Source organism: Rhinolophus sinicus, chromosome 16 (genome assembly GCF_057876585.1).
Source record: "Rhinolophus sinicus isolate RSI-liver-muscle chromosome 16, RSI-T2T, whole genome shotgun sequence".
Taxonomy (NCBI): Eukaryota; Metazoa; Chordata; class Mammalia; order Chiroptera; family Rhinolophidae; genus Rhinolophus; species Rhinolophus sinicus.
In genome coordinates, this window is record NC_142516.1 from 96106313 (window position 1) to 96125739 (window position 19427).

The 19427-nt window shown below is 37.7% G+C and overlaps 1 protein-coding gene and 1 pseudogene across 7 annotated transcripts in view; one reads left to right on the forward strand and one right to left on the reverse strand.

The window, feature by feature from the left end:
- The window catches only part of TNFRSF19 (TNF receptor superfamily member 19), an 87529-nt gene that overhangs the window by 19517 nt on the left and 48585 nt on the right, over positions 1-19427 (reverse strand). The window lies entirely within an intron of this gene.
- LOC148755075 (signal transducer CD24 pseudogene) lies at positions 5547-7803 on the forward strand (annotated as a pseudogene).

Sequence of the window (19427 nt, forward strand, 5' to 3'; positions counted from 1 at the left end):
AGGTGGCCTTTACGTTGAAGAATAAGATGAAGTAGGATGCTGTATTTCACTACTCAGAAATTTATATTTATAGTCGGAGCTGTTTTCCGAAAACACTAGATTCATATCCGTATATTCAATACCCTACTGAACATTTCCACTTGGATGGAGATGCGTCTTAAATGCAACATATCCAAAAAATGAGTCTCTGTTACAATCATGATCCACTCTCTTCCTTCTCCCCCAACCTCCCTGCTCCTCCCACAAATCTTTGCTACCTGTCATTACCTCTGTCTGCAACATATTTCTCTGGGCTGCTGCCTGGAATGCTCCATCAGCTGTTGTAGGTCCTTCCTCAAATGTTACCTACTCAGTGAGGCTTCCCCACCAAATTCTAAAATGGCATCTCTCTCCAGTGCTTTCTACTCCCTTCCCTGCTTTCTTTTCCTTCCTAGCACTTATTGTCATATGACATTTTATATATTAAACTTGTTGGCTTGTCATTCTCTCCTGTGGTGGGAATAATAGAATCCATCCTGCTTCCCCAAACATACACACCTGGCTTGTATTTAAGCGGGGACCAGCAAAAGGCTGCATTTTCCAGACTCCTTTGCAGCTATGTGTGATATGTCCTAATTAGAGTCAGTCGGGTACGGGGGATGAACAGAAGTAGTGTGTGTAGCATGTATCATCTCCAATTTAGGGACAAATTGCTTGCCCCAGACTTCTCCTCCACTGTGGGCTGGAAGCTGGATGTAGCAGCAGCCTAGTCTTGATTCTATGGATGAAGAAGATATCCAAAGACTGGCAAAGCAACAGGGGGCAGGACGCTGGGCCTCTGAATGGCATCCTGCAGCAGAGCTGCTCCACCAGGCTGGACTGGCTGGACTGTCACAGAATGGAGAGGGAGACCTCTATCTTACTGAGGCTACAATATTTTGGGGTTTCCTTGTTATAGCAGCCTAACCTTTGCCCTAACCAATTAAATCCCTCACTGAAATACAGATTTTGCAAGTCCAAGGATTTTTGCCAGTTTTGTTCACCACTGTACTTATAATAACTGCAAGGTAGTTGGCACATAGTTGGTGGCTGATAAATATCTGATAAGTGATTAAATGAATCAGTGTTTATGAAAGAAAGTGGGAAATCCTAAGTATTCAAAAATTTATTTAATGGGGAATTATCTAATCAATAAGATGAGATTATGCCAACAACATGTTTATCTTCTACCCTTCCACCTCTGGCTTTGCAGCTGGAAATAGCCAGGGGCAAATAACAGGTTCATTTGCATGCACTTACTTTATATAATGTTGGTTTGACTCTGGGTGAAAAGGCAAGGGTTACTCATATTGATCAATACACAAACCTTGAAGATGATTGTATATAACCTCAGAATGAATATTCAACACAAAATTTACCTTCTCTAGTCATTTTTAATTACATTCCATGGATTCATTCACAAAGGGATCTTATTTTAGTCATTATATGCCAAATGTAATCTTAGTTAACAATGCACATATAGTGATGGCAGGTTTATAATGAATTACCAAAGAAGCCAGAAAAGGGGAGGACCTTTTGGAGGTCAGTAACATTTTCCAAAGAGTGCTGCTTAGGTGTTCATTTCAGAAACTGATTATTAGGCAATTTGGATAAAGGGAGTAATGAAGCATTCCTCTTTTTATCAAATTAAGCGTATTAATCTTACATTTTAATGCACTCCCTCCCTCTAAAACTATTTAGATATATGGAGAAAATGATGTGGGGATCTATAGGACTATTGCCCACAGGAACCCATAATGAGGTTTTGTGAAAAGTTACCCAAACCCATCAACACCATCACAGCTACCACACACCAAACACCTACAGTGAGCCAGCCCCTTACTTATTTTCAAAATGTCCCAATAATCCTCATGGTAAGTGTTTCACAGATGAAGAAGTTATACATATCTATCAATATTTTTTTCATTTCAAAAAACCATCAGGTGGTTGTATCTAGACTTGAGCCTGGTTTATCTGACTCTAAAACGTATGCTTTTCCCCCCGTAAACTATGCTATGCTCTTTCCAACCATTTAGAGCAAAAAATACATTATACTATAAAATATACTGTAGTAGGAAGAATTACTGATTCAAATTTTGTACAAGCCAGTAAACTCTAGTTAATTAGTTAACATACACAATAGAACCAGACCTAATTTAAAACACGAATATAGCTTCACAAATTCAACCTGTCTTACCCATAAGATTAAAGAGGCTATTGCATTTTGTTGCAAGAAAAAAATCACATATAACTTTTTAAATTTATTTTTTAAATGTTATTTTAAGGTCTATATAGTATAATTAGATGATTATCAAATAAATAGAATAGGGTAAAACAAGTTGTTAATGAATTAATTATGCTTTCTGCCTGGACTTCCATTTTTAAGATTTCAGTAATGCCTTGTGTTTTTATCAGAGAGTTCAGCACATGAACACAATACATCAGGTTCTTGCTATATCACATATCACATTGGAAATGCCAACAAAATTGGAAATGTGAGCATTTTTATGTGTTGATGACCATATTTTGGCACATGCAATTCAATTATCAATTAGTTTCGGAAACAAACATACAATTTAGACATTTTCTAATAACTTTCAGTAAGATTTTATCTTTGACTTTTACATTTGTTTCGTGAAAACTACAATTCAATCCATTGCTTTTTGTGCTCTTTTACCACCACCACCACCACCACCACCAAAAAAAACCCATGTCAAACAAAGGTTTAACAAAATTAAAACCTGATGAATCTATCTCTAGCTATGTTCCTTAATTAAAAAAAAATATTAACAAAGAACTCTTTGCAATCTTACTGAGGCAAGGATATAGTTCTGGAGTGCAAGCTTTATCTTGTTAATCTAAACTGGTTAAATAAAAATGTCTATGGTAACACTCAACATATGAATTCCAGATGTACCACAAAAGAGTCTGCCAATAAACAAAATAGTCTGATTTTTTTAAATCCACTTTATACCAAGAACACTGACAATGGATAAATGTAGAAGAGTAAGCCTTCGTCATTGACTTCAATTTTTTCATTTCAGACTTTGCTCTTAGAACTATATGGTCTGTTTTTCAATAACTGATAGGTATATTATTCAAAAATGAGCTTTTTCTGTTTGCACAGTTAATAAATAAATAAATACATCAAGTGGACTGATTTTTGTGGTAAAGTACGTAACATAACATTTACAATTAGTGACACTGAGTACATTCACAATGTTGTACACCATCACCATTGATTCCAGAACATTTTCATCACCCCCAAAGGAAACACCATACCCATTGAGCAGCCCCCCGCCCCCCCGATCCCTTAACCTCCACTCCTGACAAGCACTAATCTGCTTTCTGTCTCTATGGATTTGCCTATTCTGGGCAGTTCATACAAATGAAATAATACAATATTATGTGGTCTTTTACGTCCAGCTTCTTTCACTTAGCACAATGTTTTCAAGGCTCATCATGTGGTGGGGTGTATCAGCACTTCATTCCTCTTTATGGCTGAGTAACCTTCCAGATCATGGATATATACAGGTATCCCCCGCTTTTCAAAAGTTTGTCTTAAGCTACTTTGCTTTAACTAAAGACCTGTTTTTCTAACCAAAAGAAATCCGATGAAGATTTTTGCTTTTATGCAAAAAGACAAGAAGTGAAAATAGCGTTCAGCACTTTTTTTGTAGGGAGGCTTTACAGAGGCAGCAGCCCCCTGAGCAGTGAGAGTGGCCCCGCCAGGCTCCTTCCCTGGGAACCGCACTCAGCATCGCAGCGTCAAACTGCCATAACTTTTTGAGCTGTGTCTGTGAGCAACTGCGCTTTATCTCAGTTTATTTTGTGCATCTGTTAGCAAGATGTGTCCTAAGGTAATTGTTTCTTAGCTTTATGCCATTTCGGCTTGCAAAGGGTTTCACAGGAATCCTATACTTTCGGATAGCGGGGGAAACCTGTACCTCATTTTGTTTATCCATTCATCAAATGATGGATATTTGGGTTGTCTCCACCTTTTGGTTACTATGAATAATGCCGCCATGAACACTCATGTACAAGCTTTTCCCATATGTTTTTAAACTTTTCACCAAGATACACAGGAATTGTTCCACGTGCTAATGAAAGATACATTATTATTATACTAAAGTGTTAAGTTCAGCAATAAATCAGTCATATGCTTTGTGTTATTACATTAAAGCATTAAGTTAATTATTAGATGAGGAAATAAACATATTTCCTGAGCAAGAACTAGGAAAAGAGTGGAGGGAGATGATGCCAGAGGAGCTGGTCAGGGTCAGCTCATGTAGGGATTTATGAACGGCAGTGAGGAGTTTGGATTCTATTCTAAGAACAATGGGAAGTACTCAATGACAGCAGAGGACACATCCTTCTCAAGTACATGTGGGATATTCTCCAGGATGGACCATATGTTAGGTCACAAAACAAAGTCTTAATAAATTTAAACAGACTGAACTCAGACCAAGAATCTTTTCTAATCACAGTGGAATTAAACTAGAAATCATTAACAGAAGAAAAACTGGAAAATTGACAAATATGCAGAAATTAAATACATATTTTTGAATAACCAATGGGTCTAAGAAGAAATCACAAAGAAAATTAGAAAATACTTTGAGATGAATGAAAATAAAAACATATACCCAAACTTATGGAAAACAGCAAAAGCACTGCTTACAAAGAAATTTATAGCACTAAATGTCTACATTAAAAAAGATCTAAACTCAATAACCTAACCTCCCACTTTATGACATTAGAAAATGAAGAGCAAACTAAGCCAAAAGCTAGAAGATGGAAGGAAAAAATAAGGATTAGAGCAGAGATAAATAAATAGAGAATAGAAAAGCAATTGAGGGAATCAACAAAACCCAAAACTGGTTCTTTGAAAAGATCAACAAAATTGACAAAATTTCAGATTGACTAAGAAAAGAGATTTTACAGAAATAAAAAGGATTATAAAAATACTATGAAAACTGTGCACCAACAAATTGGATAAACTAGATGAGATGGACAAATTCTTAGAAATACATGAACCAACAAAACTGACTCGGAAGAAACAGAAAATCAAAATGGACCATAACACGGAGATGGAATCAGTAATAGAAAACTTCCCGACAAAGAAAAGCAGAGGACCAGGTGGCTTCACTGGTGAGTTCTACCAAATATTTAAAGAAACATTAACAACAATCCTCAAACTCTTCCAAAAAACAAAAGGAAAAGGAGAGAACGCTTCCTAAGTCATTGTACGAGGCCAACATTCCCCTGGTTCTAAAGCCAGATAAAGGTACTACATGAGACGAAAACTATAGATCAAGATCCCTTATAAATATAGATGCAAAAAAATCCTCAACAAAGTAGCAGTAAATCTAATTAACAGCATATTAAAGGTTTATACGCCGTGATCAAGTGGGATTTATCCCAGGAAGACAATGATGATTAATCACACAAAAATCAATCAGCATCATAGACAATGATAAAATGAAAGGGGAAAAAAACATGATCATCTTAATTATGCTGAAAAAAAGCCCTTGTCAAAATCCAACACCCTTTCATGATAAAAAAAAAAAAAAAGACTCAAAAAAATCAGGAAGAGTTCTTGCCTGCATCTGCCCTGAGCCAGTGGTTCTCCACACACTCCTCTTCATCCAGCGAGAAGTGCTGAGCAGCAACGGAGCAGACCTGGACAGAGTGATGGTGGCCAGGGCTGTATTGGGGCTGCTGCTTCTGGCGCTGCTCTGGCCTGTGCAGATTTATTCAAATCAAACAACTGTTGTAACACTTTCAAGAAACTCCTCCCAGAATACATTGGCTGCCCCAAATCCATGAAATGCCACTGCCAAGGCAAGTGGTGGTGCTCTGCAGTCAACAGCCAGTCTCTTCGTGGCCTTGCTCTCCCTCCTACATCTCTACTGTCAAGGCCAAGACACATCTATACTTCCCCGTCTTCTAAACCCAATCCAGATGGCATCTAGATGTCCAGTGTGGCAAGGAAAGAACAGGTCTTTGTGGAATCTGCTAATTCCACACCTTATTTTATTGACACAGAAAAATTTGAGGATCCCAAACTTGACTGGTTTGAAGAGCACGTGAAGGTTTTGACTAGATGATAAATGCCAATGTTAAATTTGCTGGAGTTTCATGTACAAGATGAAGAGACAACATCTGTAATTAGTTAAGATATGATTTTCTTTAAATGTGACTAAAGAAGGATGAACACTTAAAACTCTACCTTGAAAATAAGAATAGATTCCATCTTATCTAGAGATAAACGATAGGAAGTGGAACAGAGACAGATTTTTCATTTTGTTCATTAAGTCCATAGGCCATAAAGTAATACAAAAAGCTTTCATGATTTTATGTACATGTACATTAGAAGGAACTTCCAGGTGTTACTGCAAATCCTCAATGTATCGTTTGACAGTACTAATTTAATGCTGATACACTCTAGATAAAGTTTTACAGTGTTACGCTATCTCTTGGGAACTGAACTTTTTCCTCTGAGGCTCTGGATTTGGCATTGCATTTGATGTTTTATGTAGTAATTGACATGTGCCAGGGCAAAGATGGATTGGAATCTACCCCAAATCCAAGTACAATGAGTAAATTCCGCTTACATACTTATCACCTATTCCTATGCAACAAGAACACCAGTTTCCTTTAGCTAAACTGATTCCAATGAGCAGAAGTGCGTAACCTTGACAAATTTTAAGTTTTTTATTTCTGTGTATCTTGAATAATTTTTACAACTCTGAAAAATGATCTGTTTTGAAGGCAAAATGGACAAATCTTGAAATTAAAAAGGCAAATATGAGAAGTAGCCAAAACTGTAAATCAAGTATTTGGGAAGGGAAGACTGGAAGCTAATGGGCATTAAATTCAGAAGAACTTTTATATTCTTTCTGTAAATCCTTAAAAAACAAACAAACAAACAAACAAACAAACAAAAAACTCCATGACTCAAAATAGCTACATTTGAAACAGTTGCTGTTATCAGTCAATATTTTTAGTGATTTAGAGCCAGGTCCTAAGCCTAAAATGGGCTTAATTTTGGAAAGTAAATCTTTCCACAACTGCTTCAATGCACAGAAACCTTTTTAAAAACAGACATTGCCTAAAGTCTTCTATTTGCATGCTCACATACCAATGCTGAGATATTCCAGTATCTAATATGGCCATAGTTGTCTTGATAACCAAAGTCATTTTTTTCCATCTTTAGAAACCTACATGGGAACAACCATATCCAACAGATCTCAAGCTATTGTGTGAGTGAATTATTTTCATACCTGAATGCTGTACATATATTTTGGATTGTATATTGTGTTTGTATATTTATGTTTTGATTCATAATAATTTCTTGTCTTATGGAATTGATCTGCATTGAACCCAAACTGTACATACACAGAAATGGCTCTAAGAGGAAAAAGATGAGGGATAAAAGAGAACTTCCTGGATGTGATAAAGGTCATATATGAAAAACCCACAGCTAACGTCATATTCAATCATTAAAAGATTGAACACTTTTCCCCTGAGATCAGAAAGAAGACAAAGATGCCTACTTTTACCACTTCTGTCTGACATAGCAGTAGAAATCCTCATCAGAACACTTACGCAAGAAAAAGAAATAAAAAAACATTCAAACTGGAAAGGAAGAAGCAAAATTATCTCTGTTTGCAAAGATAACACCTGATTTTATATATGTAGAATACCTTAAAGATTCCACAAAAAGCTGTTAGAACTAATAAACAAATTCAGTAAAGTTTTAGAATACAAAATCAACATGCAAAAATTCAGCTGTACTTTTATACACTACCAACAGACAATCCAAAAGGGAAATTAAGATACAATATCATCAAAAAGACAGAAATACTTAGGAATAAATTTAACTAAGGAGGTGAAAAACTTGTTCACTGCAAACATTGTTTGCAAACATTGTTAAAAGAAATTAAAGAAGACCAAAATAAATGGAAAGACATACGTGTACCATGTTCATAGACTGGAAGACTTAATGTTGTTGACAACACTACCCAAAGTGATCTGCAGAATTGGATGCAATTTATATCAAAATTCCAACGCATTTCCTTTGCAGCAATGAAAAAATCCATCCTAAAATTCATACAGTATTTTAAGGACCCCTGAATAGCCAAAACAATCTTGAAAAGAACAAAGTTGGAAGACTCACACTTCCTGATTTCAAAACTTACTATATAAATGCTTCAGTAATCAGAAAACTGTGATACTGGAATAAAGACAGACATACAGACCAATGGAATAGACTTGAAAGTCCAGAAATAAACCCATACATCTATTGTCAACTGATTTTTGACAAGGATGCTAAGACCATTCAATGGGGGAAAGAACAGGCTCTTCAATAAATAGTGCTGGAAACCTGGAGCTACACCTGCAAAAAAGTGAAGCTGGGTACTATCACATACCATATTGAAAAATTAACTAAAATGGATCAAAGACCTAAATTTAAGAACAAAAGCTATAACATTTGTAGAAGAAAACATAGGGGAAAATCTTCACGATCCTGGATTTGGCAATGGTTCCTTAAACATATACCAAAAGCATAGGCAATGCAAAAAAAAAAAAAAAGATAAATTGGGCTTTATCAAATTAAAAACTTTTGTGCTTCAAAGAACACCATCAAGGACATGAAATGACAACCCACAGAATAGGATATTTGCAAATCATGTATCTAGTAAGCGTTCAATACCAAGAATATATAAAGAACGACATACAACTCAACAACAAAAAGGCAAATAATCCAATCTCAAAATGGGCATAGCACTTGAATAGACATTTCTCCAAGGAAGGTATACAAGTGGCCAATAAGCACAGGGAAAGATACACAGCATCATTAGTCACTAGGGAAATTTAAATCAAAACCACAATATATACCACTTAATGCCTATTATAACGGGTGACTAGAATTATAACAATGCGATAAGAATAATTAACCAGAAAATAGTAAGTGTTGATAAAGAGGTGGAGAAACTGTAACCTTTGCACATTACTGGAAGGAATGTAAAATGATGTAGCTGCTGAAGGATACATTTTGACATTTCTTCCAAAATTTAAACCCAGGATTACTGTATGACCCAGCAATTACCACTCCTAGGCATATACCGAAAATAGAAAACAGGGACTCACATAGATACTTGTATGTCAGTGTTCATAGCAACATTATTTACAATAGCTAAAAGGTGGAAATAACCCAATCATCCATAAACAGATGATTAGATTTAAAAAAAAGTGGTATATACATAAAATGGAATATTATTTAGCCCTAAAGAGGAATAAGAAATTTGATACATGCTACAACATGGATGGATCTTGAAAACGTTATGCTAAGTGAAAGAAGCTAACACAAAAGGACAAATATTGATATAATTCCAGGTATGAAATATATACAATAGATAAATTCATAGAGACAGAAAGTAGGTTGGAAGTTACTAGGGGTGAGGGTGAGAAAGGGTCAGGGAGTTACTTAATTGTCACAGAGTTTCTGTTTAGTGATGAAAGGGTTATGGACGTAGACAGTGGTCATGGATGCACAACACTGTGCATGTAATAAATACCACTGAATTACACCCTTAAAAATGGCAAATTTTATGTTATATATATTTTATCACAATAAAAAAAAAATAGAAGTGACTGGAGGGTTTCAAATGTGGAGGGTGACATGCTCTGATTTACATTTGAGAAAGATGACTCTCTTCAGCGTGCTGAGGGAAAGACACGAGGGGGGAGGGTACTGCCTTGGTCCAGATGACGATGACCTTGGCTTGGGTTAAGGTTATAGCCATGGAGATGTTGTCAACTGGTTATATTTGAGAAGTACTTGTTGTAAGCTCAATTGGATATGCTGATTTCGAGTCAGGTGCAAGAAAACATGGAATTCAACGATGATGCTGAAGTTTTTGGAGAAAACCACCGTGCAAATTATGGTTCCACGTGCTGCATGGGATGGCGAAAACGTGAGGGACAATGGATTTGATGGGGGGCAAGGGGAAAAGGAATAAAAATTCTGTTTTGAAATGTTAAGTTTGAGATCCTATTATCTTGGAGCTGTTGAGTTGGCATTTGGATATCCAAACGAGGCAAAGAGAGATTGTCACTGGAGATAAAAATTTGAAAATCATGAATGCATAATGTCCAAAGCCAGGGACTGTTCAAATCACCTACATGCATAGTGTAGACAAAGCAGAGAGAAGACCTAGGACCGAACCCAGGTACGCTCTGAAATGAAGACATCTGATGGAAAAGGAGGAGCTAGCCTCTGAGAAAAGAAAAGAGTCAGGAATGTTGTCAAGGAAGCCTAGAAAAGAAAGCATTTCAAGGAAGAATCAGTAAACTGAAGCTTAAGGGAATAAATTTTTCTAATGCTTAAATATCTAAGCTACGTCAGGATATCTCATTTTGGGGATTAGATACAGAAAGCAAATTTCAACACTCTGGAGGAAAGTTAAACATACATGTGATTTTTTAAAAATTAGGGATCTTACCCTTTGCAACTGCCTACAAACTTATTGTTGAATAAATCTTTGACTTAAAATGAAACCAAAATGTGATTTCGAAGAGTGATGTCACAAAAATAAGAGGAGCAAGGCTCACTGTGAGTTTACAATAAACAGTAAATATTACTTAAGCAAGATTCCATTACTTAATAAGCAAGAGTATATAAATTAAGAAAGTACTAGTTTTCAAACGAATGATTCGAAGGCTTATACTAAGATTTGCATCTTTCTCCTAAGGAATCATTCTGACCTTAGTTTTGAAGCTTCATCCAAATAAGCATATGTATTTTTGGCTTGACATCTCTGTTTACCAGCATCTGAGCTAATAAACATTGGCCAGACTCTCTTCTAACATCTGTATCTAGGACAATCAGTTGTGTGCATGGAGAACCAAAAATTCATCCTTCCAACCAGTTTTCAAACATTCTCCGAGTGTTGAGTTTCCAAGTTAGTGCTCTAAACTGTTTTTATTTTTCTTTTTGAAGAGAGCATGTCAAAAACAGTACAGCTATGCAAGTGCTTTTCCTTTGTTGAGCAATGCGGTAATACTTGTTTATAAATACAGAACTTCTGAGCTTGATTCCTTCTTTTAAGTTCCCTTCTAGGCACTGCCCTAATTACCAGTCTTTTCATGATGTAAATGCAAGTGACCCAAGGCAGAACCCAAAGGTAGCCCCAAGCTTGATTTCTTTTAATACTAATACAGATGACGCACAAAGATGGTTTTATTATGAGCAGAACCCACACCTAAGAAGTAAACTTTTCTATGTTTATTTCCCACTCGGTCCAGTTGTATCTAAGGGCTAAGCAGTGAGTGTAAATAAAACGAAATGTAAAAGATGAAAGGATGTCCCCAGAACCAAGGACATCCATATATTGCAATGGCAATGACTGGCTCTCTGATTGTGGGATTATGGGATGGCGGTTACGCAGGTTATTTAGAGCAGTACAGAGCAGGAGACCCTCAGACCCCCAGGGAGGTCCCTTGAGCCCTTTCTCCATTAGATAATTCTGACTTGATTTCCATTTTCCTCTGGGCTGCTTGCCCATTACTGTTTTGTTGCCATTCTCAGCCCATTATCATATTTGTTGGGAGGAAACCTTGAGGAAATTGTTAAATGTCTTTTTTGAAACTGCGAGGTGGGGAGGGGGTGAGTGGGGGAATATAATGACAGTTGACCCTTGAGCAACATCCGTGTGAACTTCGCAGTTCCACAGACTTTTCTCAATAAATACCTAGACTGTTTTTGATCCGCAGTTGGGAGCCCGTGGATGAGGAGGGCTGACTGTATGCATCAATGTACGGCCATTTGATATAGCGGACCTGAGCATCTGTAGATTGTGGTATATCCATGGTGGGTCCTGGAACCAATCCCGCATGGATAGAACTATGTTGTGGGGAGTCAAAAATTATACTCATCTTCATTGGAAAACTGTTTTTTTTTAAGTCAGGGTATTTGTTGTTGTTGAGTTGAAAAAATTAAGAATAGACCTACCATATGACTCAGCAATCCCTCTTCTGGGTATCTACCCCCAAACTTTGAAAACATTTATCTGTGAAGTTATATGCACCCTATGTTCAATGCAACATTATTCACAATAGTCAAGACATGGAAACAACCTAAGTTGTTTTGACGGATGATTGGATAAAGAAGATGTGGTACACATATACAATGGAATACTACTCAGTCATAAGATAGATGAAATACTGCCATTTGCAACAACATGATCTTAAGAATATCACGCTAAGTGAAATAAGTCAGATGGAAAAGGACAAGAACTGTATGATTTCACTCATATGTGGGATATAAAACATAAAGCAACAAACAAACAAACAAACAAACAAATTCATAGATACAGAAAACAGAATGATGGTTACCAGAAGGGAAAGGGGGTGGGGGGCGGATGAAGAGGGTAAAGCGGATCAAATACGTGGTAACAGAAGGAGATTAGACTTCAGGTAATATCATGCAATGCAATATACAGATGTCACATTATAAAGTTGTACATCTGAAATTTATAAAATGTTATTAACTAATGTTACCACAAGGAACTTAAAAAATAAAACTTAAATTAAGTTTAAAGAAAAAGTTATAAATGGATTTTCAATGGTGCAGGGGGTTGGCACCCCTGCATTGCTCAAGGGTCAACTGTATATCCATTCTTAAATTTAAAGTACTTAGAAGTGTTCTTCACATTTATGTTTATTCTCACATGAAGAGTCATTTAAATATAATTTCCTTTAGATTATATTAATAAACATTACTCTCTATTATAAGACATTTAGAAAGATATGATTATAGCCAATATTCTAAAATGGTTCCAATTATTCCATTATTATCTTTTGACTTATAGAAGGTCTGAATCTTGTGATTAAAATACTAGTGATACGAATCAAAGCCCTTTATTGCATTCTGTAAAGTTTCATCGAAACATTTTTCTAAATTTCTTACAACAGAAGAGGTGTGTAATTAGAAAAGTAGAAACTTCTTTAACTAACAGGTCTATCAGTTCTAGAAAATCTTAGCTAAGTCAGTGGAATAAGGTAATAAAAGAAATAAGGTAATCTATTGTTAGTAGTTTGGTACTGACAGAACAGTTAAGAATCACAGGGTTAAAGATCAGAATGCATATCAATATTTTAATTATACCTATAGAAGAATAGTTGCTTCTAATTAGAACTACTAACGATGAAGCAGAAAATGGTAACAGTGACTGAACAGATAAATTAATACACATAACAGTCAGCAGATTCTAGTGGTAAACAGCTCATATACTCGTATGTAGAGCATATTCAAGCTGTGTTTACATGAACCTTATTTTACTACTTGAGAATTAAAACAGCAAACTCACGTACCCGGAAGGCCCGACCTGCTCTTTTTGTTGGGGCTGTGGCAGATCCTGCTAGAACCGGAAGCACTGCTTGTTGAGTAATTTAAACCCTTTGCTTCTGAAGGATCATAGATGAAATTTTAAGAAGGATTAGGACAGAAGCTTCCACGCACCGGCACATGTGTGATACATACAGATCAGCAGGCCTTCACCTTTTTCCCTTCCTTCCTTTCCTGGCTTTAAAACTTTCTGTAAAATGCTACACATTCTAACGGTTAAGAGCTTTGTAGTCGACAGTCTGGGTTAAAATCCCAGTTTTGCCATTTACTAGCTGTATGACCACCAGCAAAGGACAACCTCTCTACTCGGTTTCCTTACTGGGAAGACCAGGAAATAACTATACCTACCTCATAGGATTTTTGTGAGAACTGAGTAGAATAATGCACATAAAAAGTAGCATGGTACCTCCCACACAGTAAAATTTCTGTAAGTGTTAGCCATGCTTTCTCCTATCATTATTCGAAATCAGACATTATAATTATTATTATGTCGGAATTTGGATTGTCTTTTAAGTCAACTGAAACCATCTACATAGTAGACAGGCCATTGAATAAATTGATGGAATGAACAACTGAGTATTCTTACATGTGTCCTCATAACACATTCCTAAAGCACTGGAAAGTTCAGAAGGACAATTAACAATAAAAACAAGCCCAAATAGTTCTCCCCAGTTTTGATGTGTTGTGTTACTTCTAAAATTCACAGTTACTACTACTTTTAGCTAAGTATCTCCAAGGGTCTTAGCAATCTGATCTCCTAATTGGTAACGTTAAGCAATGATAAATAACAATAAGCAATGATTAGAAAAATAACTAAACCTCAAGGACTATTGTAAATGAAACGGTAAAGCCACTACTAAGAAAATCCTTTAGGAAGAAAACACTTTCATCGGCAAATAAGAACAATGTCAATTATCTCTCAGTTGCAGAGAGAGCTCAGAGGATGTAAAGCTGTGGCCCACCAACCAAGACTTTAGAGAAACCCCTGTGGTTCTCAAACTCAAAGGTTCTGGAAGACAGCCATAGGGCCTGCATTGACTTTTCCTTAAATGCATCTGTAGGAAATTCTTCACTGGATGAGATGCAAGCTGATAGTATCACAACTGAGTATAATTTTTGTACAAGATTTCCAAATCTTTTTCTAAGGCTTTTATTAATTGTTGGGATATATTGTTGGAAAGAACAAACTAAAACGATATGATTGTTTCTCCCCTCACTCCTTGGGCACTAAAACCATGATATGGACTTATTAACTACATAGTGGCAGATAAACAGAAATATAAACAAACATTAAGCAAAATAATTAGGTATTTAAATTACATGCACAAAGGGGGCATAGAAGGAAAAGGATTGATAGGAATGACAGTCTGAAAGGAAGACACAGAGAAGAAACCTTTGTCTATGTATATGTGGGTCTGATTCTGCTGCCAGTACTTAAATGCTCTTGCCTTATTGCAAAATTATGGCAGAAAAAAAGACCAGTTATGTGGACATATGGTAATTGTCTTTGTGGAGAAATTAGTTTGACCTAATTAATTCAAGAGGGTGGATGAGTGACACATGAATGAATATCTTCAACCTTTTGGATTGCCAATATGGAAAGAAAACTCCTGTTTGAAGAGCACTTCAAGAGAAGTAAAGAGTAGTGAGAGTAAGGAGAAAGAAGGCTGGAGGAGCATTTGGCCCGGCACAGTGTTTATAACCAAAAAGATGGAAAATTATGTCCAGTGTTGGTGATATATTATCCTATGCCTCTTCTTTCTCTTTCAGAGAACTGAACTCTCACTCAAAGTTGGGTACATTTTAGCAGTCAAGGAAGTCTGACAGTCTTAACTTGGCAACAAGCTAACTGAAAAGTTAAGTAGAAATTTGGCAGTTTCTAATTCTCATCGATATAGCTAGCAACATTTTCTTAGTTGAATTACTAACCTGTGTGGTTACAAACACCGATTAAAAAAAAAATAAGGCAAAAGTCACCAAGTCTTTGCTTGGTGTGTGCAGACATGGGCTGGGTCCCCTGTCCAGCTGAGACCATTACTTTCCATTGCAAACCTCCTCCAACTAAATAAAAAGCTTCCCACAGCACGCTATAAAAGCATCAGTGGGCGGCCAAGCTCCCTTCTCCTCTGCGACAGCACACCCAGCACTTCCACTGCTCCATTTGTCACTAAGCTGGTGTATTAGACCAGTGTAAATGCCAACGGAGACTAAGAAGAAGTTGACAGTACAACTTAAGTACAAAGCACTGTTACCGTGCCAATATAGTTCTGTTTTGTTTCTAGGTTGAAAAACCACAGTATCATCATTCATTCTGACAGCAACCCTAAGTACTTTCTACTTCACTTGCTACAGAAAAAATGATTTTAGCATATCCTTTTACATCCAGTACGGTACACCTCTGTGGAAATCATCTTTCCGAAATCTTGGGTCTCTCTCCTTCTCTCCTTCCCTTCAGCCACTACCTTGGTTCTGGTTTATCACCTCCTCGTCACCTGGCGTGCACGGCCTCCTAACTGGGATGGATTAATGCCCAAAATAGACCCCAGGAGCCTGTTTTGTTTGGACCACACAGTATTGGCTGGGGAGCCACCTAAGAAATAAAGACAAAGTGTGGGCTCTGGGAACCATAATCTTTCACGGTTTGCCCCCAACACTGGCAAGGAGATACTAGGGGCAAGGGGAGGACAAATCTACCCAGGGTGTGAGTATGGCTGAGCACAGGCACGGCTTCTGGGATGAGGGGGCAAGAAGGAGCTGTGAAGTGAACGGATGTCCCGGCCAGGCCTGTCGTCCGTCACCCAGGGCACCGATAACTCAGCGCTTCTTCAGTGAGTGTTCAACAGTGAGCAGCAAAGATTTATTTTTTTAATTCTTTAAATTTGACTTTGGATTTTATACATTAGTACAAAATATGAATGTTCCTATGCAGAAAATGAAAATTAACTGTATTTATAAGGCATTAAACTGAACAGTCGTATTTCTTCTCAACAGGACAAAATTACAGATGGACGAGACAAAGAGCTTTCTTTCCAGTCTTCAAGAGGTGTATGTCATTGAATGTACTGTCAGAAATGCAAAAATACAACTACAGGGAAACAGGATTTAAGGTATTCAGCAGCCCAGCGATGGGACTGGAGCAGGTGTGCATGGAGGCTGAGCAAACAGAGGGGTCAGGAGTGTTAAGAGAAGGAGCTGGGTGATTGGTGAGGGGTGAGGGGTGAGGGGTGAGGGCTGGCACCAGATAGCAGGCATGGGGAAGGCCTGGGAGGCCGTGAGAGTGATCTGAGGAATGGAGGTCAGAGGGTGTCCCGAAGTTCAACTACAACACATAGAAGCCTTGGGGGGGAGAAAATCGTAGGTAGGGCAACTGTGACTGGGAGGCTGGAGGCCACAGCAGCTGAGACTTGGTTAATTACGTAACTAAACTCAGTTTCTGCTGTTTTTAATCTTGCTTCCAGATCACTTGGCCTAGAGAGCTGTTTTCTACCAGGATTGTGTAGGTCAAATATTATCATGCATGTCCTTGAGGGAAAAAGAAAGAGGACAGAGAAGGCAATTGTCACAGGAGAGTCACTGGCGAGGCAGGAAGATGAAGAACAGGCCATCACCGCCCACAGCTGGGACCACGGGACTAAACTTTTTGCCACAATGTGCTGTTGCGAGAAAGTCCGTGATGCCAAGGGCGAGCTCATTACTTTAGGTCTCTCTTTGGCACTAGGTGGATTGTCAGTGTAACTGTTTGGTACGTTAATTACGATAAGTACCATAATTAACAGCAAAAAAATTATAAGCCATCAAATGGCAGCAGACTGTTCACAGCATTTCTCTGCAGATAACGCTAAAGTAAAATAATTTTTTCCTGCTTTCAAGGATGTTTTTCTCCTTTTTATTATCCCACAGTCCTATAAGGTCTTGCTGTGTTTATTGGACTGATGAAACAATGAAGCTTTTAAACTTGTACACCAAGAAACAGAAAAAGACTGCATAAAAGAAACACATTGTTATGGCCTTGAACATCTGTGCTAAAGGATACACAAGCTCAAAAATAGTTTTGATTCAATTGGGACTAAGAGACTGCCATCTGGGAATTGGAACAAAGATATGAGATTTGGGCCGCCCCACCCCCCTTCCCTGTTCCTGTGCAAGGACTCTGCTTAACCCTTTGAGTGCCGGGCTCCACTCAGGGCCCTGGACTCCGTGTCCCAGCGAAAGCATGGCCTTGCTCATTTCATCTCTGGAACAGGCGAAGTCGAGATAGGCATACTTTCACCGAAGAATTCTGCATCCTGTAATTCTCAGGTTCCTTAGGAAAGTGAATAACTCTTATTTACCTCACTGCAGTAGTTAAAGAAGTAATCTTCTGTGAAATTATTCTAAGATGATGAAACTCAAATGATTTCCACCTGTTAACTTCTAGTAGCTAAGAAAAAAAAATGTGTGTATGTCTATGCGTGGTGTAATGTGGCTGGGTCTAAGCTGAAAAGAAGTCTGGATTTAGACAGTGTTTCTTGCTGTCTCCTATTCCAGTAGACTTGATAATGCTATTAATTTATTTATAATTTTACAGTTGACAGAATTTATGGTAAAGGGCAAAATTCTGGGTTAGGTTGGAAAGAACATACTTTCCTGGAGGTGTGGAATATGAAGCAGATTCAGGAAGTGAACCTACACTTTCTTCCTCTTTTCACGTTATTAGAATCTTCGTTTGGTACAGGAAAAAAATGGGGGCACAGAAAAGTTAAATAACTTGTCTGAGAGCTAGGTATTAGGACCAGGACGCAAAATCAAGCTCTCTGCAGTGAAGATGAAATGAGCTAATCCAGGAAAAACATCAAGTAGACATTGGTTTGCATTAGTGTTGGCCTGATCACATGAGGTAGGCATGTGAAAGCATCCTTTCAGTGCTAATTTGTACTGGATGTTAGAACCACTCCCCCATTTTATTTTTCAGATCTTTATCTGTGTCCCCAGGGCCTAAAAATCATAGAAACCATGTAAGATGAAGTAAAATCTATGGTACGATGTAAAATCTTGTTAAACTCTTCCAAATTTGTCTTTTGCCCGAGTTTAGAAAAAAATCAAGCAAATACTGTTCTGTAATTTTCTTGGACATCACACAGGGCAAACAAAATATAATATTACATTATTAATATAACTAGTAATTAACTAAATTAAATGTATTTCAATTAAATTTATTAAATTAAATTAGTTAAACTAATAATTAACTTGAGAAAAGGGTGGAAAAGCCTGTTCTTCCAAGTGCGTACATTTGCTGTATCAGCCAAAAATACTGCATTTAACTAGTCTCCCTGCTTCTTCCCTTGCTCCCCTGAAATCTATTCTCTACAGCAGCCAGAAGGATCTTTTTAAAACTTCAGTCACTTCATGTCATTCGCGGAGTTCCCATTCTGTCTCCCTGAGTAGTGACCGGGCCTTTACAATGGCCGATAAGCTGTATTTGGTCTACACCCTCCCCTGAGTCCACCCTCCCCACTCGCCAGCCTCTGCTAAGTGTGTTGCTCACTCTGCCCTGGCTTGCTCCCGCCTCCCCTCCTTCAGGGCCGTTTCCTAGGGTCACTTTATTTAGGCCTTCCTTGACCACCTTATTTTAAATAATATGTTAACTGTGGAGTATTAGAATGTCAACTCCTTGAACACTGGGAATTTAGTCTGTGTTTGACACTGCAGGGTCCCCAGTGCCCACATCAGTGTTCATAGTTGACATTCAGTGTACGTGTCAATGAATGAGAGGTCAAACGCATCTGCAGGTCATATACAATACAGGAGAGATGTCTTTATGACACATTTCGCTGAGCTCTAGAACTAGCATTAGCCACTGAAAACATACTCCCTGACATGCTTCCTGCGTTAAAGAGCCGAATACGAAGAATTTTTTTCCCCTTCTTCTGCCTCTCCCCCCCACTCCGGTTCAAGCCGTTGTTTCTCAGTCTAGTTGTGTAGGACACATCTCCCTGGCCCATGCTGGTATTATGAGCCT